Consider the following 27,297-nt stretch of genomic DNA (forward strand, 5'->3'; position numbering starts at 1 on the left):
ACGATTCTGAGCTGATTGCTGTATTGGTTCCAGGTAATCCACTTATTCTAATACGCTGTATGATATTATTTTTGTAAAAAAAACAAAAAAAACTTTATTTAACTAAGCAAGTCAGTTAACAACAAATTCTTATTTACAATGACAGCCTACCGGGGAACAGTGGGTTAACTGCCTTGTTCAGGGGAAGAACGACAGATGTTTACCTCGTCAGCTTGGGAATTAGATTCAGTAACCTTTCGGTTACCTGCCCAAGACTATAACCATTAGGCTTCCTGCCGCCCAATATTATTGTTATTATATTATTCTAAACAAAGAACAAAAATGATTTGATACGTATGATCAGTCGTTTCAAGTTTCACTTCAGTCTTTTCTAGTTCTGCTTCAGTCTTTTCTAGTTCTGCTTCAGTCTATTCTAGTTCTGCTTCAGTCTATTCTAGTTCTGCTTCAGTCTATTATAGTTCTGCTTCAGTCTATTCTAGTTCTGCTTCAGTCTATTCTAGTTCTGCTTCAGTCTATTATAGTTCTGCTTCAGTCTATTCTAGTTCTGCTTCAGTCATTTCTAGTTCCACTTCAGTCTTTTCTAGCTTTGCTTCAGTCATTTCACAAACTACTCCACTCATCCACTCACTCACTCACTCACACACACACACACACACACACACACACACACACACACACACACACACACACACACACACACACACACACACACACACACACACACACACACACACACACACACACACACACACACACACACACACACACACACACACACACACACACACGTTTTAATGGCATCAGCTGATTACTGGTCTGGTGACACAAAGCTTCCAGACCAGCTATCAGAGGTCATGATTGCATCGCCAAAAATGAATAAGGTCCCGAGTCGTTCAGTGAAAGCTGAGATCAGGGCCCCAAAATAAAATACTAAACAAATCACTGGCTGTCTTACCTTCAACTGAGAAACTTTAGACAGAAAATCCATTCAGGACAGAAACCCACTACTTTAAGATTGTCTCTCTATTCCACAACCAAACCATATGAGAACGGCTTTCACTTTCTAGTTCACCACTGAAGTGGCCTTTAGGAAACATAACTTCCGGCGCCGACAGAGATGGCCGCCTCGCTTCGCGCTCCTAGGAAACTATGCAGTTTTTTGTTTTTTTACGTGTTATTTCTTACATTAGTACCCCAGGTCATCTTAGGTTTCATTACATACAGTCGAGAAGAACTACTGAATATAAGATCAGCGTCAACTCACCATCAGTACGACCAAGAATATGTTTTCCGCGACGCTGATCCTGTGTTCTGCCTTACAAACAGGACAACGGAATGGATCGCATGCAGCGACCCAAAAAAACCACTCCGAAAAAGAGGGAAACGTAGCGGTCTTCTGGTCAGACTCCGGACAAGGGCACATCGCGCACCACTCCCCAGCATTCTTCTTGCCAATGTCCAGTCTCTTGACAACAAGGTTGATGAAATACGAGCAAGGGTAGCATTCCAGAGGGACATCAGAGACTGCAACGTTCTCTGCTTCACGGAAACATGGCTCACTGGGAAGACGCTATCCGATGCGGTGCAGCCAACGGGTTTCTCCACGCATCGCGCCGACAGAAACAAACATCTTTCTGGTAAGGAGAGTGGCGGGGGCGTATGCCTCATGACTAACGAGACATGGTATGAAGAAAGAAACATACAGGAACTCAAATCCTTCTGTTCACCTGATTTAGAATTCCTCACAATCAAATGTAGACCGCATTATCTCCCAAGAGAATTCTCTTCGATTATAATCACAGCCGTATATATCCCCCCCCCCAAGCAGACACATTGATGGCTCTGAACGAACTTTATTTAACTCTTTGCAAACTGGAAACCATTTATCTGGAGGCTGCATTCAATGTAGCTGGGGATTTTAACAAAGCTAATCTGAAAACAAGACTCCCTAAATTTTATCAGCATATCGATTGCGCAACCAGGGGTGGTAAAACCTTGGATCATTGTTACTCTAACTTCCGCGACGCATATAAGGCCCTGCCCCGCCCCCCTTTCGGAAAAGCTGACCACGACTCCATTTTGTTGATCCCTGCCTACAGGCAGAAACTTAAACAAGAGGCTCCCACGCTGAGGTCTGTCCAACGCTGGTCCGACCAAGCTGATTCCACACTCCAAGACTGCTTCCATCACGTGGACTATTGCGTCACGTGGACTATTGCGTATTGCGTCAGATAAAAATATTGACGAATACGCTGATTCGGTGTGCGAGTTCATTAGAACGTGCGTTGAAGATGTCGTTCCCATAGCAACGATAAAAACATTCCCTAACCAGAAACCGTAGATTGATGGCAGCATTCGCGTGAAACTGAAAGCGCGAACCACTGCTTTTAATCAGGGCAAGGTGTCTTGCCCTGATACAAACAGTGCAGCTATTCCCTCCGCAAGGCTATTAAACAAGCTAAGCGTCAGTACAGAGACAAAGTAGAATCTCAATTCAACGGCTCAGACACAAGAGGCATGTGGCAGGGTCTACAGTCAATCACGGACTACAAGAAGAAACCCAGCCCAGTCACGGACCAGGATGTCTTGCTCCCAGGCAGACTAAAAAACGTTTTTGCCCGCTTTGAGGACAATACAGTGCCACTGACACGGCCTGCAACAAAAACATGCGGTCTCTCCTTCACTGCAGCCGAGGTGAGTAAGACATTTAAACGTGTTAACCCTCGCAAGGCTGCAGGCCCAGATGGCATCCCCAGCCGCGCCCTCAGAGCATGCGCAGACCAGCTGGCCAGTGTGTTTACGGACATATTCAATCAATTCCTATACCAGTCTGCTGTTCCCACAAGATTCAAGAGGGCCACCATTGTTCCTGTTCCCAAGAAAGCTAAGGTAACTGAGCTAAACGACTACCGCACCGTAGCACTCACTTCCGTCATCATGAAGTGCTTTGAGAGACTAGTCAAGGACCATATCACCTCCACCCTACCTGACACCCTAGACCCACTCCAATTTGCTTACCGCCCAAATAGGTCCACAGACGATGCAATCTCAACCACACTGCACACTGCCCTAACCCACCTGGACAAGAGGAATACCTATGTGAGAATGCTGTTCATCGACTACAGCTCGGCATTCAACACCATAGTACCCTCCAAGCTCGTCATCAAGCTCGAGACCCTGGGTCTCGACTCCGCCCTGTGCAACTGGGTACTGGACTTCCTGACGGGCCGTCCCCAGGTGGTGAGGGTAGGCAACAACATCTCCTCCCCGCTGATCCTCAACACGGGGGCCCCACAAGGGTGTGTTCTGAGCCCTCTCCTGTACTCCCTGTTCACCCACGACTGCGTGGCCACGCACGCCTCCAACTCAATCATCAAGTTTGCGGACGACACAACAGTGGTAGGCTTGATTACCAACAACGACGAGACGGCCTACAGGGAGGAGGTGAGGGCCCTCGGAGTGCGGTGTCAGGAAAATAACCTCACACTCAACGTCAACAAAACTAAGGAGATGATTGTGGACTTCAGGAAACAGCACAGGGAACACCCCCCTATCCACATCGATGGAACAGTAGTGGAGAGGGTAGCAAGTTTTAAGTTCCTCGGCATACACATCACAGACAAACTGAATTGGTCCACTCACACGGACAGCGTCGTGAAGAAGGCGCAGCAGCGCCTCTTCAACCTCAGGAGGCTGAAGAAATTCGGCTTATCACCAAAAGCACTCACAAACTTCTACAGATGCACAATCGAGAGCATCCTGGCGGGCTGTATCACCGCCTGGTACGGCAACTGCTCCGCCCTCAACCGTAAGGCTCTCCAGAGGGTAGTGAGGTCTGCACAACGCATCACCGGGGGCAAACTACCTGCCCTCCAGGACACCTACACCACCCGATGTTACAGGAAGGCCATAAAGATCATCAAGGACATCAACCACCCGAGCCACTGCCTGTTCACCCCGCTATCATCCAGAAGGCGAGGTCAGTACAGGTGCATCAAAGCTGGGACCGAGAGACTGAAAAACAGCTTCTATCTCAAGGCCATCAGACTGTTAAACAGCCACCACTAACATTGAGTGGCTGCTGCCAACACACTGTCATTGACACTGACCCAACTCCAGCCACTTTAATAATGGGAATTGATGGGAAATGATGTAAATATATCACTAGCCACTTTAAACAATGCTACCTTATATAATGTTACTTACCCTACATTATTCATCTCATATGCATACGTATATACTGTACTCTACATCATCGACTGCATCCTTATGTAATACATGTATCACTAGCCACTTTAACTATGTCACTTTGTTTACTTTGTCTACATACTCATCTCATATGTACATACTGTACTCGATACCATCTACTGTATGCTGCTCTGTACCATCACTCATTCATATATCCTTATGTACATATTCTTTATCCCCTTACACTGTGTATAAGACAGTAGTTTGAGAATTGTTAGTTAGATTACTTGTTGGTTATCACTGCACTGTCGGAACTAGAAGCACAAGCATTTTGCTACACTCGCATTAACATCTGCTAACCATGTGTATGTGACAAATAAAATTTGATTTGATTTGATTTGACATATGCGTCCCGTTTACAGCTTCTCCCACAATCTTCAATCACAAGAATTAAAGTGATTCTGAAATACGCAGGACTAGCAGCAGCCACAAGAGGGGAGTGTTCCCTATGTCGTTTTATTACTGAGAGAGAACTAGAGGCTGTGGATGAGCCAGCATTTCTGTCTGGGCACTGGTGAGGACACACCCACCCTCACTCTGACAATAACAACACTGCTTCCCCTAGCAACAGCCCAGCCTACAACCAAGCACATCTGATTCCCTTTAAAACATATTCAAATAATCAGATTCCACTTTTTGATGTCCATGTCATCTTTAATGCTTGTTTCGTTGTCTATTTGCAGAAGAGATCAAATCCATAAGATTGTTGAGGATTCAAAGGCACCATTCCAGTTCATCCTCCACTGTCATACTCTCAATCTGAATGTGTATAAGTACTGTGAAGAGAGGAGGGCAGTGGCATAGAGCCAGGCAGTGCTGGCAATGTGTGTGCACTGGGGCCCTTGGCTATGGGGGGCCTGCAAACTCTCACTATCTAGTGTTGCATTGGCCTTCTAGGTATCTGCATAGCAGGCACTAGAAATTGTACACTATACACCATTGCAAAAGTCATTACATTGTTTAACTGAAAGATGGGCCTACATGTCATTTGCACAGCAACACATCCCAGTCATGGTAATTTGTAACTTTAAAAAAATGCCACTACATGCCACTAAATATTTGAATGTATTGATGACTTGTACATCTATTTGGTTCACATAACAAACCTCAATGAATAGTTGCAATGTTATTTGTTATTGTTGTGCAAAGACTGCTGGCAAATATGCAAATACTGTTCAATAATATTGTAGAGGAGATTCAGAGGCATGGCTTATTGAGGGCGTGGCTTTCAATGAGTTATTTTTGGCCACCCGGAAGTGTGAATGTCTTTCCAGTTCATCTGGTCTGTTCACTTTCAATTACCGTTGTGAATTGTGATGGGAGGCCAAGTGATCATTTTGTTCACACAGGCTTGGGAAGATTTAGTCAGAGCCAATGGAAGAGGGTGTAACTATAGAGATCATCAGGCTACTGAAGGGCTCACTTCTGCCTAACTACAACACAGACAAAGGTACATGGAATACCAGTCTGCTAGTTGAGGCTGGCGCTTTATGTTAGCCTGGAAAGGCCTTGATCCAGTCGGGCCTGTTTTCCCCATTGTGTTTGTTTCACAGCTCGTTGAGAGGAAGGAGATAGCAGTCAGCACACAGGAAACCCTTTGAGCAGCAATACTGCACAACTGTTTGTAAATGAACACAGGCTGTTAAAGGCCCAGTGCCATCAAAAACATGATTCATTTCCTGTGTTTTATATCTATTTCCACACGAGGAGGTTGGAATAATACTGTGAAATTGTGAACATTTTGATAAAGCCCTTTTAGTGTAAGAGCTGTTTGAAAAGACCTCCTGAAATCACAGCCCGTTGTGGTGGGATGGAGTTTTGGCCTGCCTCAGGCAGTGAATTAGTTAATAGACCAATAAGAAAGAGGGTTCCAAACCTCCCTGCCAATAACAGATAGTTTTAACTAACAAACCACTCCCAGACAGTCCTATACATTTTTTTGCTTGAAAAATTGCTCTTTGCTAAAAAAATGTATTTTTGGGGATTGAAAACAATGACAGGAAGGTACTTAATTGTTACCCAGAAATGATTTAATAATGAGATAAAAAGGACCTTTAACATGAATTGAACAGGATGAAATGTAACTGAATTATCAACCTTTATTTAACTAGGCAAGTCAGTTAAGAACAAATTCTTATTTACAATGACGGCCTCCCCCGGGCCAATTGTGCACCGCCCTATAGGACTCCCAATCACGGCTGGATGTGATGTCGCCTGGATTTGAACAAGGGACTGCAGTGACACCTCTTGCACTGAGATGCAGTGTCTTAGACCGCAGTGGCACTCAGGAGCATTAATGTTCTCACTCCAAGAGAGCTAGTGGTGCAAAGCATTCAACACCATCACGCTAACGATACAAAACCAAACAGAAGATAGAACCTGGATGAGAATGCCAGCCGAGCCAGTAAACAAACCAAACTCAAGAAACAAAGGGAAATGCAATAACCACTAAAGGTATTACTAACTAATTACAACCACATGTGACTGCACTGCTGTGTGCCTATTGCCTCAAGCAGTCAAGAACCTGCAGAGAGAGAACTGAGAGACTGAGGCAAGGATTCAATCTGGCTTGGCTGTTGGAGAGAAGTGAAATAGCTTGGATGCTGCCTTGAGACTGAGACACATGGGTTATTCATTAGTAACAAGCAGCATTCCACGCTGTGAGTCTCCGGCTCATAGTCTCACATTGAGCGTCATTGGTACAGTACGGTGGCCTCATTGGGTCAAAAGACTGCAGCACCAATAAAGAGATTAGGATACAGGATTATGTCAGGATAGATTAGGCAGGTAAACCTGGTGAGACTCAGTCCGGTTCATGGGCCACTGTGAAGAAATCATATGGCAGCCTGCCCAGCCCAACCTGCCTTACAGCTTGCCTGGTCTGCCTGTCAACTGAGACCAATGAGGAGGGTGGAGGTCTGGGGCTGCCTGTCAACAGAGACCGATGAGGAGGGTGGAGGTCTGGGGCTACCTGTTAACAGAGACCGATGTGGAGGGTGGATGTCTGGGGCTGCCTGTCAACTGAGACCGATGAGGAGGGTGGAGGTCTGCGGCTGTCTGTCAACAGACACCGATGAGGAGGGTGGAGGTCTGGGGCTGTCTGTCAACAGAGACCGATGAGGATGGTGGAGGTCTGGGGCTGCCTGTCAACAGAGACCGATGAGGAGGGTGGTCTGGGGCTGTCTGTCAACAGAGACCGATGAGGAGGGTGGTCTGGGGCTACCTGTCAACAGAGACCGATGAGGAAGGTGGAGGTCTGGGGCTGCCTGTCAACAGAGATCGATGAGGAGGGTGGAGATCTGGGGCTGCCTGTCAACAGAGACTGATGAGGAGGGTGGAGGTCTGGGGCTGCCTGTCTACAGAGACCGATGAGGAGGGTGGAGGTCTGGGGCTGCCTGTCAACAGAGACTGATGAGGAGGGTGGAGGTCTGGGGCTGTCTGTCAACAGAGACCGATGAGGAGGGTGGAGGTCTGGGGCTGCCTGTCAACAGAGACTGATGAGGAGGGTGGAGGTCTGGGGCTGCCTGTCAACAGAGACCGATGAGGAGGGTGGAGGTCTGGGGCTGTCTGTCAACAGAGACCGATGAGGAGGGTGGTCTGGGGCTACCTGTCAACAGAGACCGATGAGGAGGGTGGAGGTCTGGGGCTGCCTGTCAACAGAGACCGATGAGGAAGGTGGAGGTCTGGGGCTGCCTGTCAACAGAGATCGATGAGGAGGGTGGAGATCTGGGGCTGCCTGTCAACAGAGACTGATGAGGAGGGTGGAGGTCTGGGGCTGCCTGTCTACAGAGACCGATGAGGAGGGTGGAGGTCTGGGGCTGCCTGTCAACAGAGACCGATGAGGAGGGTGGAGGTCTGGGGCTGCCTGTCAACAGAGACTGATGAGGAGGGTGGAGGTCTGGGGCTGTCTGTCAACAGAGACCGATGAGGAGGGTGGAGGTCTGGGGCTGCCTGTCAACAGAGACTGATGAGGAGGGTGGAGGTCTGGGGCTGTCTGTCAACAGAGATCAATGAGGAGGGTGGAGATCTGGGGCTGCCTGTCAACAGAGACTGATGAGGAGGGTGGAGGTCTGGGGCTGCCTGTCAACAGAGACTGATGAGGAGGGTGGAGGTCTGGGGCTGCCTGTCTACAGAGACCGATGAGGAGGGTGGAGGTCTGGGGCTGCCTGTCAACAGAGACCGATGAGGAGGGTGGAGGTCTGGGGCTGCCTGTCAACAGAGACCGATGAGGAGGGTGGAGGTCTGGGGCTGCCTGTCAACAGAGACCGATGAGGAGGGTGGAGGTCTGGGGCTGCCTGTCAACAGAGACCGATGAGGAGGGTGGTCTGGGGCTGTCTGTCAACAGAGACTGATGAGGAGGGTGGTCTGGGGCTACCTGTCAACAGAGACCGATGAGGAGGGTGGTCTGGGGCTGCCTGTCAACAGAGACTGATGAGGAGGGTGGAGGTCTGGGGCTGCCTGTCAACAGAGACCGATGAGGAGGGTGGAGGTCTGGGGCTGCCTGTCAACAGAGACTGATGAGGAGGGTGGAGGTCTGGGGCTGCCTGTCTACAGAGACTGATGAGGAGGGTGGAGGTCTGGGGCAGCCTGTCAACAGTGACCGATGAGGAGGGTGTTCTGGGGCTGCCTGTCAACAGAGACTGATGAGGAGGGTGGAGGTCTGGGGCTGCCTGTCAACAGAGACCAACGAGGAGGGTGGAGGTCTGGGGCTGCCTGTCTACAGAGACCGATGAGGAGGGTGGTCTGGGGCTGCCTGTCAACAGAGACCGATGAGGAAGGTGGAGGTCTGGGGCTGCCTGTCTACAGAGACCAATGAGGAGGGTGGTCTGGGGCTGCCTGTCAACAAAGACCGATGAGGAGGGTGGTCTGGGCTGCCTGTCAACAAAGACCGATGAGGAGGGTGGTCTGGAGCTGCCTGTCAACAGAGACTGATGAGGAGGGTGGAGGTCTGGGGCTGCCTGTCAACAGAGACTGATGAGGAGGGTGAAGGTCTGGGGCTGCCTGTCAACAGAGACTGATGAGGAGGGTGGTCTGGGGCTGCCTGTCAACAAAGACCGATGAGGAGGGTGGTCTGGGCTTCCTGTCAACAAAGACCGATGAGGAGGGTGGTCTGGGGCTGCCTGTCAACAGAGACTGATGAGGAGGGTGGAGGTCTGGGGCTGCCTGTCAACAGAGACTGATGAGGAGGGTGGAGGTCTGGGGCTGCCTGTCAACAAATTCAAGTTTAACATGTGACAATAAAGTGAATGACTAAGTTAACAGTAGTTATACCATTTCATTGAGACTGATGAGGAGGGTGGTCTGGGGCTACCTGTCAACAGAGACTGATGAGGAGGGTGGTCTGGGGCTACCTGTCAACAGAGACTGATGAGGAGGGTGGTCTGGGGCTACCTGTCAACAGAGACTGATGAGGAGGGTGGTCTGGGGCTACCTGTCAACAGAGACTGATGAGGAGGGTGGTCTGGGGCTGCCTGTCAACAGAGACTGATGAGGAGGGTGGAGGTCTGGGGCTGCCTGTCAATCAGAGACTGATGAGGAGGGTGGAGGTCTGGGGCTGCCTGTCAACAGAGACTGATGAGGAGAGTGGTCTGGGGCTGCCTGTCAACAAAGACTGATGAGGAGGGTGGTCTGGGGCTGCCTAGACAAGTGTAGACCATATCAGATTAAGCATCGTGGATCATTGCAGACACTCATTCACATCATAGCCTGCCTTACAACTGTAATATGTCACTTGTTGGGTGACACAACCACATCCACAGAGGAATTGAGTTATAGATCTGTCATTTTCATTGAAAGCAATATACAGGGGGTACCAGTACTCAGTCAATGTGTGGGGGTACAAGTTAGTAGAGGTAATTAAGGTAATATGTACATATAGGTAGGGGTAAAGTGACTGTGCATCGATTATAAACAGCGAGTAGCAGCAGCGTAAAAAAAGGGTGGAGGTGGGGGTCAATGTAAATAGCCCATTTTCTTACTGTTCAGCAGTCTTATGGCTTGGGATTAGAAGCTGTTAAGAAGCCTCTTGGACCTAGACTTGGTGCTCCGGTACTGCTTGCCATGCGGTAGCAGAGAGAACAGTCTATGACTATAGGGTGGCTGGAGTCTTTGGCTATTTTTAGGGCCATCCTTTGACACCGCCTGGTATAGAGGTCCTGGATGGCAGGAAGCTTGGCCCCAGTGATGTACTGGGCTGTATACACTACCCTCCGTACTGTCATTTTAACCACTAGGGTTGTGAAACTAAGTGGATCTTTGGAAATATCACCACTAAATCAAATTCAAGTTTAGGGACATGTGACAATAAAGTGAATGACTAAGTTAACAGTACTTATACCATTTCATTGGGGAAAAAGTAATGAAAGGTGAACCTGTGAAAATGGTGTCTAAGCTTCAAGCCATAACTGTATATCTCTGGTCACACAAAAGAGTAACGTTGGATGGCATATTGTGGGCCTATATACAGGACAGAAATACCAGAAATATCATCCAGGATGTTTACAACTGGCTGCATTCATCCCTTTCCAGACAAAACAGTCCCCTGGTTTCTTTGAACAGCAGCACTTTATTTAACTAGGCAAGTCAGTTAAGAACAAATGGTCAGTCTTACAGGACCACAAGCTGTACAATGACAACCTATTAGAGGCCTGGAAGCACTACCCCAGACGACACTGGGCCAATGGTGCGCCGCCCTATGGGACTCCCAATCACAGCCGGATGTGATACAGCCTGGATTCAAACCAGGGACTGTAGTGACACCCCTTGCACTGAGATGCAGTGCCTTAGACCGCTGAGTCACTCGCGAGTCCAGTTCTTAAAGACTGCTCAGTTTAAATAGTACTGACCAGTGGCTAGTTTTGAGGCCTGGAAGCTTTACACTAGTCGGCCTGGAGAGCAGCAACACTGGTCAGTACTATTAGAGGCCTGGAAGCTTTACACTAGTTGGCCTGGACAGCAGCAGCTCCCATCCAGAACAGACCTCATCGAGATTTAAAAGCAGAACAGATTTGTAACTCCAGATGTTTTCCTTCACCAGTGTCAAGACCTTCACAGGCATGATGCATCCCTACGGATCTATTCATAGCCAGGCTCTCTGAGTGAGAGCAGAGGGAAGGGCCACCTCAACACTTACTGGAAAATAAAGTCTCTTGGAAGTTATTCAGTGCACTCCTCTCATAGGGGCAAATCCTAACTTCCCGTTAGGACGAAATCCTCTCTCTGTTCTGCCATTGACCTCAATGAAAGTTATGCTTCGCCCCATCGTGAACACATAAGTGCAGGAAAATGTGATCATTATAAACAGTTGATCACTTTAACCTAAATATTTTAGTAAAAGCGTAACACACTGTACTTTATAGTACATTCTAGTCTCATGCTGTGCTCATGAGGCCTTGTTGGGGGGCAGAGTAGAGTTTCCCATTCAGGTGTGTTGTGACAACCCCATAATACTATAACAGCACATTCTAGTCTCATGCTGTGTTGAAGCAGTAGTGGGGGTTGAGCACTTAGCTTGGAGTTTTCTGGGTTGTTTGAGACTAATGTCCATCCAGAGAACACATGGTGTCTGTCTGTCTGATACATCCCTGTACAGGCCAGAGCGCTGATATATACATAGCAGAATTTTACTGTGGTAATCTTCTTAGGAGGAGCCTCATGCAGAGATATATGCACTTTGAAGAGCAGCAGACTTCTGCTGTGTGTGTGTGTGTGTGTGTGTGTGTGTGTGTGTGTGTGTGTGTGTGTGTGTGTGTGTGTGTGTGTGTGTGTGTGTGTGTGTGTGTGTGTGTGTGTGTGTGTGTGTGTGTGTGTGTGTGTGTGTGTGTGTGTGTGTGTGTGTGTGTGTGTGTGTGTGTGTGTGTGTGTGTGTGTGTTAGGCTCTTTAGACCATATTATAAAGACACTTAATGGACAAAATTGCTCTGCCGTGATGCCCAACATGCTGATGGAAGTGAGGGGAAGGAGAAGGGTGGCAGTACAGTCACATCCCCTAATGTTAACACAGTCTGGGAGGACAAGTTAAGAGAGCCGGTACATGTAGCAATGACTCCATGTTTCAGATATCTGGCATACCTGTGTCGCTGTAAGCTAAGCAGTCAAACCTTCACGTTCACCTGATCATTTCAGACAACAGTGACTACAGCACTTCAAGGAAGGAAGGTTAGGCCTCTGGCTCAGTAGATGTATTGAATCATGATCGCTGATGGGAGGTCAAAGGTAGCTGGAAGTCTAGACCAATCGCCTGTTCATCACACTTCACTAATCGCCTGCCACCTCACCCAACCTCACTCGTTGGGAATCCCTTTTAGATTAAATGGGTCAAATAATGTTGTGAGACATGATTAATGATTTAGCCAGAATACAGTAAAAGCTGGTTACTGTTGCCATGCCACTACTCCAGCAGTGATTAAAGTGCAGGTTCACGTTTTTCTTCATAAATCTTGTTCTGGAGGCAAGTCTGCAGAGTACTAGCTGGCACAGCCACAAAGTCATAGGAGGAGGATTTTAACCTTTAACCTTATCCCTAACCTTAACCAGACTGCTAACCCTAATGCCTAACCGTAACCTTATCCCTAACCTTAACCAGACTGCTAACCCTAATGCCTAACCCTAACCTTATCCCTAACCTTAACCAGACTGCTAACCCTAATGCCTAACCGTAACCTTATCCCTAACCTTAACCAGACTGCTAACCCTAATGCCTAACCCTAACCTTATCCCTAACCTTAACCAGACTGCTAACCCTAACCTTATCCCTAACCTTAACCAGACTGCTAACCCTAATGCCTAACCCTAACCTTAACCAGACTGCTAACCCTAATGCCTAACCCTAACCTTATCCCTAACCTTAACCAGACTGCTAACCCTAATGCCTAACCCTAACCTTATCCCAAACCTTAACCAGACTGCTAACCCTAATGCCTAACCCTAACCTTATCCCCAACCTGCTAACCAGACTAACCTAACCCTAATGCCTAACCCTAACCTTATCCCTAACCTTAAACAGACTGCTAACCCTAATGCCTAACCTAACCTTATCCCTAACCTTAACCAGACTGCTAACCCTAATGCCTAACCCTAACCTTATCCCTAACCTTAACCAGACTGCTAACCCTAATGCCTAACCCTAACCTTATCCCTAACCTTAACCAGACTGCTAACCCTAATGCCTAACCCTAACCTTATCCCTAACCTTTAACCAGACTGCTAACCCTAATGCCTAACCCTAACTTTATCCCTAACCTTAAACAGACTGCTAACCCTAATGCCTAACCCTAACCTTATCCCTAACCTTAACCAGACTGCTAACCCTAATGCCTAACCCTAACCTTATCCCTAACCTTAACCAGACTGCTAACCCTAATGCCTAACCCTAACCTTATCCCTAACCTTAACCAGACTGCTAACCCTAACCCTAATGCCCTAACCCTAACCAGACTGCTAACCCTATCCCTAACCTTAACCAGACTGCTAACCCTAATGCCTAACCCTAACCTTAACCAGACTGCTAACCCTAATGCCTAACCCTAACCTTAACCAGACTGCTAACCGTAATGCCTAACCCTAACCTTATCCCTAACCTTAACCAGACTGCTAACCCCAATGCCTAACCCTAACCTTATCCCTAACCTTAACCAGACTGCTAACCCCAATGCCTAACCCTAACCTTATCCCTAACCTTAACCAGACTGCTAACCCCAATGCCTAACCCTAACCTTATCCCTAACCTTAACCAGACTGCTAACCCTAATGCCTGAACCTAACCTTATCCCTAACCTTAACCACACTGCTAACCCTAATACCTGAACCTAACCTTATCCCTAACCTTAACCACACTGCTAACCCTACATTTACATTTACATTTAAGTCATTTAGCAGACGCTCTTATCCAGAGCGACTTACAAATTGGTGCATTCACCTTATGACATCCAGTGGGACAGTCACTTAACAATAGTGCATCTAAAACTTAGGGGGGGTGGGGTGAGAGGGATTACTTAACCTATCCTAGGTATTCCTTAAAGAGGTGGGGTTTCAGGTGTCTCCGGAAGGTGGTGATTGACTCCGCTGTCCTGGCGTCGTGAGGGAGTTTGTTCCACCATTGGGGGGCCAGGGCAGCGAACAGTTTTGACTGGGCTGAGCGGGAGCTGTACTTCCTCAGTGGTAGGGAGGCGAGCAGGCCAGAGGTGGATGAACGCAGTGCCCTTGTTTGGGTGTAGGGCCTGATCAGAGCCTGGAGGTACTGAGGTGCCGTTCCCCTCACAGCTCCGTAGGCAAGCACCATGGTCTTGTAGCGGATGCGAGCTTCAACTGGAAGCCAGTGGAGAGAACGGAGGAGCGGGGTGACGTGAGAGAACTTGGGAAGGTTGAACACCAGACGGGCTGCGGCGTTCTGGATGAGTTGAAGGGGTTTAATGGCACAGGCAGGGAGCCCAGCCAACAGCGAGTTGCAGTAATCCAGACGGGAGATGACAAGTGCCTGGATTAGGACCTGCGCCGCTTCCTGTGTGAGGCAGGGTCGTACTCTGCGGATGTTGTAGAGCATGAACCTACAGGAACGGGCCACCGCCCTAATGCCTGAACCTAACCTTATCCCTAACCTTAACCACACTGCTAACCCTAATGCCTGAACCTAACCTTATCCCTACACTGCTAACCCTAATGCCTAACCCTAACCTTATCCCTAACCTTAACCAGACTGCTAACCCTAATGCCTAACCGTAACCTTAACCAGACTGCTAACCCTAATGCCTAACCCTAACCTTATCCCTAACCTTAACCAGACTGCTAACCCTAATGCCTAACCCTAACCTTATCCCTAACCTTAACCCTAACCTAACCAGAACTGCTAACCAGACTGCTAACCCTAATGCCTTATCCCTAACCTTAACCAGACTGCTAACCCTAATGCCTAACCCTAACCTTAACCAGACTGCTAACCCTAATGCCTAACCCTAACCTTATCCCTAACCTTAACCAGACTGCTAACCCTAATGCCTGAACCTAACCTTATCCCTAACCTTAACCACACTGCTAACCCTAATGCCTGAACCTAACCTTATCCCTAACCTTAACCACACTGCTAACCCTAATGCCTAACCCTAACCTTATCACTAACCTTAACCAGACTGCTAACCCTAATGCCTAACCCTAACCTTATCCATAACCTTAACCAGACTGCTAACCCTAATGCCTAACCCTAACCTTATCCCTAACCTTAACCAGACTGCTAACCCTAATGCCTAACCCTAACCTTATCCCTAACCTTAACCAGACTGCTAACCCTAATGCCTAACCCTAACCTTAAATTAAGATCAAAAAGCACATTTTTGTTTTCAGTCATTTTTACAATATAGCCAATTTTGACTTTCCAGCTGGTCTATCTAAGGGGAAATTGTTCAGTTCTGCCTTTAGAACAAGACTCGTGACAATAAATGTCAACCTGCGATTAAAGCAGGATGTGGATGATGCTGAGAGGCTTAAGAGATGCAGGTCACTGGCATAGACACAGTCCAATCCCCTGGTGCAGAGGGGCTGCTGAGTGCTTTTACACACAAACACACACGTGCACAGATCGCATGCACACATATACACAAACACACCCGCACACACAGAAGTGGACACACACACATAAACATGTACACACACCAATACACACATAAATGTGCAACCAAGGGAACAGCTGTCAGCTTGTCCAGTAGGTCAGACTTCACCAGCTAGAACATGAAAGTCAGCCAAAAGCCCATCGCTTCCCCCTCACATACCCCCGACCCAAGCCCACCATGGACCCCTGTACTGCCCCCCCCCCCCTCCTTTTAATACTGGAGCTGTCTATCTGTTAATTCCTCCTAATTCCACAGGGACACACCCCCTAACACCATTGACTAAGGATTCTGAATCTGGCCTGTCTCAAACAACACTCTGGCACTAATGATATGACTAGCAGGTACCTGTCAAACAACACTCTGGCAAATGATCAAACAACACTCTGGCACTAATGATATGACTAGCAGGTACCTGATGAATATCACTGTCAAACAACACTCTGGCACTAATGATATGACTAGCAGGTACCTGATGAATATCACTGTCAAACAACACTCTGGCACTAATGATATGACTAGCAGGTACCTGATGAATATCACTGTCAAACAACACTCTGGCACTAATGATATGACTAGCAGGTACCTGAATATCACTGTCAAACAACACTCTGGCACTAATGATATGACTAGCAGGTACCTGCTGAATATCACTGTCAAACAACACTCTGGCACTAATGATATGACTACCAGGTACCTGCTGAATATCACTGTCAAACAACACTCTGGCACTAATGATATGACTAGCAGGTACCTGATGAATATCACTGTCAAACAACACTCTGGCACTAATGATATGACTAGCAGGTACCTGATGAATATCACTGTCAAACAACACTCTGGCACTAATGATATGACTAGCAGGTACCTGCTGAATATCACTGTCAAACAACACTCTGGCACTAATGATATGACATATATCACTGTCAAACAACACTCTGGCACTAATGATATGACTAGCAGGTACCTGCTGAATATCACTGTCAAACAACACTCTGGCACTAATGATATGACTAGCAGGTACCTGATGAATATCACTGTCAAACAACACCCTGGCACTAATGATATGACTAGCAGGTACCTGCTGAATATCACTGTCAAACAACACTCTGGCACTAATGATATGACTAGCAGGTACCTGCTGAATATCACTACCTCAAACAAAACAACACCTGGCACTAATGATATGACTAGCAGGTACCTGCTGAATATCACTGTCAAACAACACTGAAATGATATGACACTGTCAAAACAACACTCTGGCACTAATGATATGACTAGCAGGTACCTGATGAATATCACTGTCAAACAACACTCTGGCACTAATGATATGACTAGCAGGTACTGCTTTATATCACTGTCAAACAACACTCTGGCACTAATGATATGACTAGCAGGTACCTGGAATATCACTGTCAAACAACACTCTGGCACTAATGATATGACTAGCAGGTACCTGAATATCACTGGCACTAATGATATGACTACTGTCAATCACAACAACACTCTGGCACTAATGATATGACTAGCAGGTACCTGCTGAATATCACTGTCAAACAACACTCTGGCACTAATGATATGACTAGCAGGTACCTGCTGAATATCACTGTCAAACAACACTCTGGCACTAATGATATGACTAGCAGGTACCTGATGAATATCACTGTCAAACAACACTCTGGCACTAATGATATGACTAGCAGGTACCTGATGAATATCACTGTCAAACAACACTCTGGCACTAATGATATGACTAGCAGGTACCTGCTGAATATCACTGTCAAACAACACTCTGGCACTAATGATATGACTGGCACTAATGATATGACTAGCAGGTACCTGATGAATATCACTGTCAAACAACACCCTGGCACTAATGAATATCACTGTCAAACAACACTCTGGCACTAATGATATGACTAGCAGGTACCTGCTTGCAAACAACACTGGCACTATATCACTGTCAAACAACACTCTGGCACTAATGATATGACTAGCAGGTACCTGATGAATATCACTGTCAAACAACACTCTGGCACTAATGATATGACTAGCAGGTACCTTGAATATCACTGGATGACAGCAGAATGGCAGTATCATCGTGCCTGGGCCCTGGATTAATGATGTCTGTCTGTCATCTGCAGCTCTCAACGGCTTGTTATCACATGACTGGGGGCTTCAGGCCTCACTGCACTTGGTTTGGTTTGAGAGACACTTGATGTCTCATTGAGAACCATGTCCAACAGACTGGATGGAGTATTATGGAGTCTTATCAGTGTCCATAGATTATAGTGTGTAGAGATGGGAGAGAGACAGGACTGGAGTATTATGGAGTCTTATCAGTGTCATAGATTATAGTGTGTAGAGATGGGAGAGAGACAGGACTGGAGGAAGCATATTTTATATTGCAGTAGTTGCATTTGAAAATTCCTCTGTGTGTGTGTGTGTGTGTGTGTGTGTGTGTGTGTGTGTGTGTGTGTGTGTGTGTGTGTGTGTGTGTGTGTGTGTGTGTGTGTGTGTGTGTGTGTGTGTGTGTGTGTGTGTGTGTGTGTGTGTGTGTGTGTGTGTGTGTGTGTGTGTGTGTGTGTGTGCGTGTGCGTGTGCGTGTGCGTGTGCGTGTGCGTGTGCGTGTGCGTGTGTGTGTGTGTGTGTGTGTGTGTGTGTGTGTGTGTGTGTATGTGTATGCGTGTGTGTGTGTGTTCAAAACAACCAAATATTCTGCTTAAGAACAGCTGTATGGCTTTGTCAACACTGTTATGAGGCACACAGTGTGTTATTATATTCCAGGATGACAACATCCCAACATCCCATTTCAGATTGTATTCTCATTAGCATGCGGGTGGGAGTGTCTTCTGAAGGCCCTTCACATCATGTTGTCACTCATATGGTGACTAAGCCCTCTGATGTCAGCACTAAACAAAACTCTGCCTTCCTGGTTGCTTAGCTCCCACCACACCCATGACAATTAGGGACGTTTATGTGTTCAAGGATCTGACTAGTGGTTCTGACTGATAGAACCTTTCTGTGTTTCTGTACCGACACATATGATTCTTACTGCACATTGACTTATTACCCTGTATACTTCTTTATGTAGAAGAATGGCAGGGGAGCAGCAGAGCATAACAAGCCCTTTGATATTTAGTGAGGACGTTTAGAACCTTTCAGGGGGAATATTATGGTCCACATAGTGAGGCTTTTACTTCAGTTTACAGTCGTGGCTGGTCAGAACCTACAGCACAGCATTACACTGGTGAGTTGTTTTAACATCATCAAGGACCGCGGTTACATGTTGATAAAATCAACCAGATGAAAATGTAAGAGCTGGGCTCTAGTGACATTTTGGAGGCCATTTGCAATGGGCACCGGGCGTGGCCAGTCAATATTTTCAAGATGTTGTGGTCACTGGTCAACAGACTTCAGTCTATAGTTAGTCAGAAGCCTGTCCTTACAAATACTAGCCGGAGTCTTACTCGAGTCCTGGACTTTTTATTTGAACTAGACAAGAACAAATTCTTATTTACAATGACAGCCTAACGGGGAACAGTGGGTTAACTGCCTTATTCAGGGGGGGGGGGCAACAACAGATTTTTACCTTGTCAGCTCAGGGATTTGATCCAGTAACCTTTTAGTTACTGGCCCAAAGTTCTAACTACTAGGCTACCTGCGCCAGACTTCAATATGGTATGATGACAAACTGTCTGTCAATCTCCCTATGATTGTATCCCCATCAACTTCTGATTGTGTTTCCTCCACCCAAAAAACATCATCTCACATCAAATGTGGTCCTCTGTGGCTCAGTAAGTAGAGCATGATGCTTACAATGCTCGGGTTGTGGGTTCAATTCCTGCTGTGATTGCCACATGAAAAGTGTTTCAAAGCATCTGCTAAATGTGGATATGATGTGGTTTCCTTTACCTCCTGTCTGCACTGATTTGTTTTCACCTATCGTGTGACCTCAAATTGTTGTAAAGAGAGGAGGAAACCAGTTCAGACTCCCTCTCATATTGAGATGCACCCCTCATTGCAGTATGACCTACATCTATCTTTTTCTCTCTCGCTTTCCTGCTTCTTTAATAAGCATCATGGATAGATGATCAGTGAATAGATGATAGATGATAGATGGATAGATGATTTAAAAAATATATATTTTACCAGGCAAGTCAGTTAAGAACAAATTCTTATTTTCAATGACAGAATGAGGAATAGTGGGTTAACTGCCTGTTCAGGGGCAGAATGACAAATTTGTACCTTGTCAGCTCGGGGAATTGAACTTGCAACCTTTCGGTTAATAGTCCAACACACTAACCACTAGGCTACCCTGCCAATGATATATGATAGGTGATAGGTGATAGATGATATATAGATGATATATGATAGATGAATAGATGATAGGTGATAGATGATATATGATATATGATAGATGATAGGTGATAGATGATATATGATAGATGAATAGATGATAGGTGATAGGTGATAGATGATATATGATATATGATAGATGAATAGATGATAGGTGATAGATGAATAGATGATATATGATATATGATAGATGAATAGATGATAGGTGATAGATGAATAGATGATATATGATATATGATAGATGAATAGATGATAGGTGATAGATGATAGATGAATATGATATATGATAGATAGATGATAGATGATAGATGATAGATGATAGATGATATAGATGATAGATGAATAGATGATAGATGATAGATGAATAGATGATAGATGATAGGTGATAGATGATAGATGATAGATGATAGATGAATAGATGATAGATGATAGATGATAGATGATAGATGATAGATGATAGATGATAGATGATAGATGATAGATGATAGATGAATAGATGATAGATGAATAGATGATAGATGATAGATGATAGATGATATATGATAGATGATAGATGATAGATGAATAGATGATAGATGTGATAGATGATAGATGAATAGATGATAATAGATGATAGATGATAGATGAATAGATGATAGGTGATAGATGAATAGATGATAGATGATAGATGATAGATAGATGATAGATGATAGATGATAGATGATAGATGATAGATGAATAGATGATAGATGATAGATGAATAGATGATAGATGATAGATGATAGATGATAGATGATAGATGATAGATGATAGATGATAGATGAATAGATGATAGATGAATAGATGATATGATAGATGAATAGATGATAGATGAATAGATGATAGATGAATAGATGATAGATGATAGATGATAGATAGATGATAGATGATATATGATAGGTGATAGGTGATAGATGAATAGATGATAGATGAATAGATGAATAGATGATAGATGAATAGATGATAGGTGATAGATGAATAGATGATAGATGAATAGATGATAGGTGATAGATTAATAGATGATAGATGAATAGATGATAGGTGATAGATGAATAGATGATATATGATAGATGAATAGATGATAGATGAATAGATGATAGGTGATAGATGAATAGATGATATATGATAGGTGATAGATGAATAGATGAATAGATGATAGATGAATAGATGATAGATGAATAGATGATAGGTGATAGATGAATAGATGATATATGATAGGTGATAGATGAATAGATGATATATGATAGGTGATAGATGAATAGATGAATAGATGAATAGATGATATATGATAGATGAATAGATGATATATGATAGGTGATAGATGAATAGATGATATATGATAGGTGATAGATGAATAGATGATATATGATAGGTGATAGATGATAGATGAATAGATGATATATGATAGATGAATAGATGATAGGTGATAGATGATAGATGATAGATGATAGATGATAGATGATAGATGAATAGATGATATATGATAGATGATAGATAGATGATAGATGATATATGATAGGTGATAGATGATAGATGAATAGATGATAGATGATAGATGATAGATGAATAGATGATATATGATAGGTGAATAGATGATAGATGAATAGGTGATAGATGAATAGATGATAGATGAATAGATGATATATGATAGATGAATAGATGATATATGATAGATGAATAGATGATAGATGAATAGATGATAGATGATAGATGAATAGATGATAGATAGATGAATAGATGATATATGATAGATGAATAGATGATAGATGATAGATGAATAGATGATATATGATAGATGAATAGATGATAGATGATAGATGAATAGATGATAGATGAATAGATGATAGGTGATAGATGAATAGATGAATAGATGATAGATGAATAGATGATAGGTGATAGATGAATAGATGATATATGATAGGTGATAGATGAATAGATGATATATGATAGGTGAATAGATGATAGATGAATAGGTGATAGATGAATAGATGATAGATGAATAGATGATATATGATGATAGATGATATATGATAGATGATAGATGAATAGATGATAGATGAATAGATGATAGATGAATAGATGATAGATGATAGATGATAGATGATAGATGAATAGATGATAGATGAATAGATGATAGATGAATAGATGATATATGATGAATAGATGATAGATGATAGATGATAGATGATATATGAAGATGATAGATGATATGATGATATATGATAGATGAATAGATGATAGATGATAGATGAATAGATGATATATGATAGATGAATAGATGATAGATGATAGATGAATAGATGATAGATGATAGATGAATAGATGATATATGATAGATGAATAGATGATAGGTGATAGATGAATAGATGATATATGATAGATGAATAGATGATAGATGAATAGATGATAGGTGATAGATGAATAGATGAATAGATGATAGATGAATAGATGATAGATGATAGATGATAGGTGATAGATGATAGATGATAGATGATAGATGAATAGATGATATATGATAGATGATAGATGATAGATGATAGATGATAGATGATAGATGATAGATGAATAGATGATAGGTGATAGATGAATAGATGATATATGATAGGTGATAGATGATAGATGATAGATGATAGATGAATAGATGAATAGATGATAGATGATAGATGATAGATGATAGATGATAGATGATAGATGATATATAGATGATAGATGATAGATGATAGATGATAGATGATAGATGATAGATGATAGATGATAGATGATAGATGATAGATGAATAGATGATATGATAGATGATAGATGATAGATGATAGGTGATAGATGAATAGATGATAGATGATAGATGATAGATGAATAGATGATAGGTGATAGATGAATAGATGATATATGATAGATGATAGATGAATAGATGATAGATAGATGATAGATGAATAGATGAATAGATGATAGATGATAGATGATGAATAGATGATATATGATAGAATAGATGAATAGATGATATAGATGAATAGATGAATAGATGATAGATGATAGATGAATAGATGAATAGATGATATATGATAGATGAATAGATGATAGGTGATAGATGAATAGATGAATAGATGATAGATGAATAGATGATAGATGAATAGATAGATGATAGATGATAGATGATAGATGATAGATGATATATGATAGGTGATAGATGAATAGATGATAGATGATAGATGATAGATGAATAGATGATAGATGAATAGATGATATATGATAGATGAATAGATGATAGATGATAGATGATATAGATGATGATAGATGATAGATGATAGATGATAGATGATAGATGATAGATGATAGATGATAGATGATAGATGATAGATGAATAGATGATATATGATAGATGAATAGATGATAGATGATAGATGAATAGATGATATATGATAGATGAATAGATGATAGATGAATAGATGATAGATGATAGATGATAGATGATAGATGATAGATGATAGATGATAGATGATAGGTGATAGATAGATGAATAGATGATAGATAGATGATAGATGATAGATGATAGATGATAGATAGATGATAGATGATAGATGATAGATGAATAGATGATAGGTGATAGATGAATAGATGATATATGATAGATGAATAGATGATAGGTGATAGATGAATAGATGATATATGATAGATGAATAGATGATAGATGATAGATGATATATGATAGATGATAGATGATATATGATAGATGAATAGATGATAGATGATAGATGATAGATGATAGATGATAGATGATAGATGATATATGATAGATGATATATGATAGATGATAGATGATAGATGAATAGATGATATGATAGATGAATAGATGATAGATGAATAGATGATAGATGATAGATGATAGATGATAGATGATAGATGATAGATGATAGATGATAGATGATAGATGATAGATGATAGATGATAGATGAATAGATGATAGATAGATGATAGATGAATAGATGATAGATGATATAGATGATATAGATGAATAGATGATATGATAGATGAATAGATGATATATGATAGATGATAGATGATAGATGATAGATGATAGATGAATAGATGATAGATGAATAGATGAATAGATGAATAGATGATAGATGAATAGATGATAGATGATAGATGAATAGATGATATATGATAGATGAATAGATGATAGATGATAGGTGATAGATGAATAGATGATATATGATAGATGATAGATGATAGATGAATAGATGATATATGATAGATGATAGATGATAGATGAATAGATGATATATGATAGATGATAGATGATAGATGATAGGTGATAGATGAATAGATGATATATGATAGATGATAGATGATAGATGATAGATGATAGATGATAGATGAATAGATGAATAGATGATAGATGATAGATGAATAGATGATAGATGATAGATGATAGATGATAGATGATAGATGAATAGATGATAGATGATAGATGAATAGATGAATAGATGATAGATGATAGATGATATATAGATGAATAGATGATATAGATAGATAGATGATAGATGAATAGATGATAGGTGATAGATGATAGATGAATAGATGATAGGTGATAGGTGATAGATGAATAGATGATAGATGAATAGATGAATAGATGATAGATGATAGATGATAGATGAATAGATGATAGATGAATAGATGAATAGATGAATAGATGATAGATGAATAGATGATAGATGATAGATGAATAGATGATAGATGATAGATAGGTGATAGATGATATAGATGATAGATGAATAGATGATAGATGATAGATGAATAGATGATATATGATAGGTGATAGATGATAGATGATATATGATATATGATAGATGATAGATGATAGATAGAATAGATGAATAGATGATAGGTGATAGATGATGAATAGATGATATATGATAGATGAATAGATGAATAGATGATAGGTGATAGATGAATAGATGATAGATGATAGATGATAGGTGATAGATGAATAGATGATATATGATAGATGATAGGTGATAGATGATATAGATATATGATAGATGAATAGATGATAGATGATAGATGAATAGATGATAGATGAATAGATGATATAGATATATGATAGATGATAGATGATAGATGATATATGATAGATGATAGATAGATAGATGAATAGATGATAGGTGATAGATGAATAGATGATATATGATAGATAGGTGATAGATGATAGATGATAGATGATAGATGAATAGATGATAGGTGATAGATGATATATGATAGATGAATAGATGATATATGATAGATGAATAGATGATATATGATAGATGAATAGATGATAGGTGATAGATGAATAGATGATAGATGATAGATGAATAGATGATATATGATAGATGAATAGATGATAGATGATAGATGATAGATGATAGATGATAGATGAATAGATGATAGATAGATGATAGATGATAGATGAATAGATGATAGATGATAGATGAATAGATGATAGATGAATAGATGATAGATAGATGAATAGATGATAGATGATAGATGATAGATGATAGATATATGATAGATGATAGATGATAGATGATAGATGATAGATGATAGATGATAGATGAATAGATGATAGATGATAGATGAATAGATGATAGATAGATGAATAGATGATAGATGAATAGATGATATATGATAGATAGATGATAGATGATATATGATAGATAGATAGATGATAGATGATAGATGAATAGATGATAGATGATAGATGAATAGATGATAGATGATAGATGAATAGATGATAGATGAATAGATGATATATGATAGGTGATAGGTGATAGATGATAGATGATAGATGATAGATGATAGATGATAGATGAATAGATGATAGATGATAGATGATAGATGATAGATGAATAGATGATAGATGAATAGATGATAGGTGATAGATATATGATAGATGATAGATGATAGATGATATATGATGATATATGATAGATGATAGATGATAGATGAATAGATGATATATGATAGATGATAGATGATAGATGAATAGATGATAGGTGATAGATGATATATGATATATGATAGATGATAGATGATAGATGATAGATGATAGGTGATAGATGATATATAGATGAATATGATAGATATGAATAGATGATAGATAGTGATAGGTGATAGATGATAGATAGATGATGATAGATGAATAGATGATATATGATAGATGAATAGATGATAGATGATGATAGATGATATATGATAGATGAATAGATGATAGATGAGGATGATAGATGAATAGATGATAGATGATAGATGATAGGTGATAGATGATATATGATATATGATAGATGAATAGATGAATAGATGATAGATGAATAGATGATAGATGAATAGATGATAGATGATAGATGAATAGATGATATATATGAATAGATGATAGATAGATATAGATGATAGATGAATAGATGAATAGATGATAGATGAATAGATGATAGATGAATAGATGATAGATATATGAATATGGATGATATATGATAGATGATAGATGAATAGATGAATAGATGATAGATGAATAGATGATAGATGAATAGATGATAGATGATATATGATATATGATATATGATAGATGAATAGATGATATATGGTGATATATGATAGATGAATAGATGATAGATGAATAGATGATAGATGATAGATGATATAGATGATGATAGATGAATGAAGATGATATATGATATATGATATATGACAGAGGTGATAGGGTGATATGACACCATGCCATACAACGCCTAGTCCCCAGGTCCTACAACAAGGCAGAGTTCATTCCAGCCTCCATGATGATATATGATATATGATAGATGAATAGATGAATTTGATAGATGACCCATCTGATAGATGATATTTGATAGGTGACAGATGACTGATAGATGAATAGATGATAGCCCTGATAGATGAATAGATGATAGATGATAGATGATAGATGATATATGATAGGTGACAGATGACAGGTGATAGATGATAGGTGAAAGATGAATAGGACATGGATCAATAGCTAGGAAGTCTGACATTACAGTTGGTACCCATTTCAACGTGCAAACGTGTC

The 27,297-nt window shown here is 41.9% G+C and overlaps 1 pseudogene; it reads right to left on the minus strand.

The window, feature by feature from the left end:
- LOC124023816 overlaps positions 1-27,297 on the minus strand; it is a 62,071-nt pseudogene that overhangs the window by 33,180 nt on the left and 1,594 nt on the right.

This window comes from Oncorhynchus gorbuscha, unplaced genomic scaffold (genome assembly GCF_021184085.1).
Source record: "Oncorhynchus gorbuscha isolate QuinsamMale2020 ecotype Even-year unplaced genomic scaffold, OgorEven_v1.0 Un_scaffold_1683, whole genome shotgun sequence".
NCBI classification, from domain to species: domain Eukaryota; kingdom Metazoa; phylum Chordata; class Actinopteri; order Salmoniformes; family Salmonidae; genus Oncorhynchus; species Oncorhynchus gorbuscha.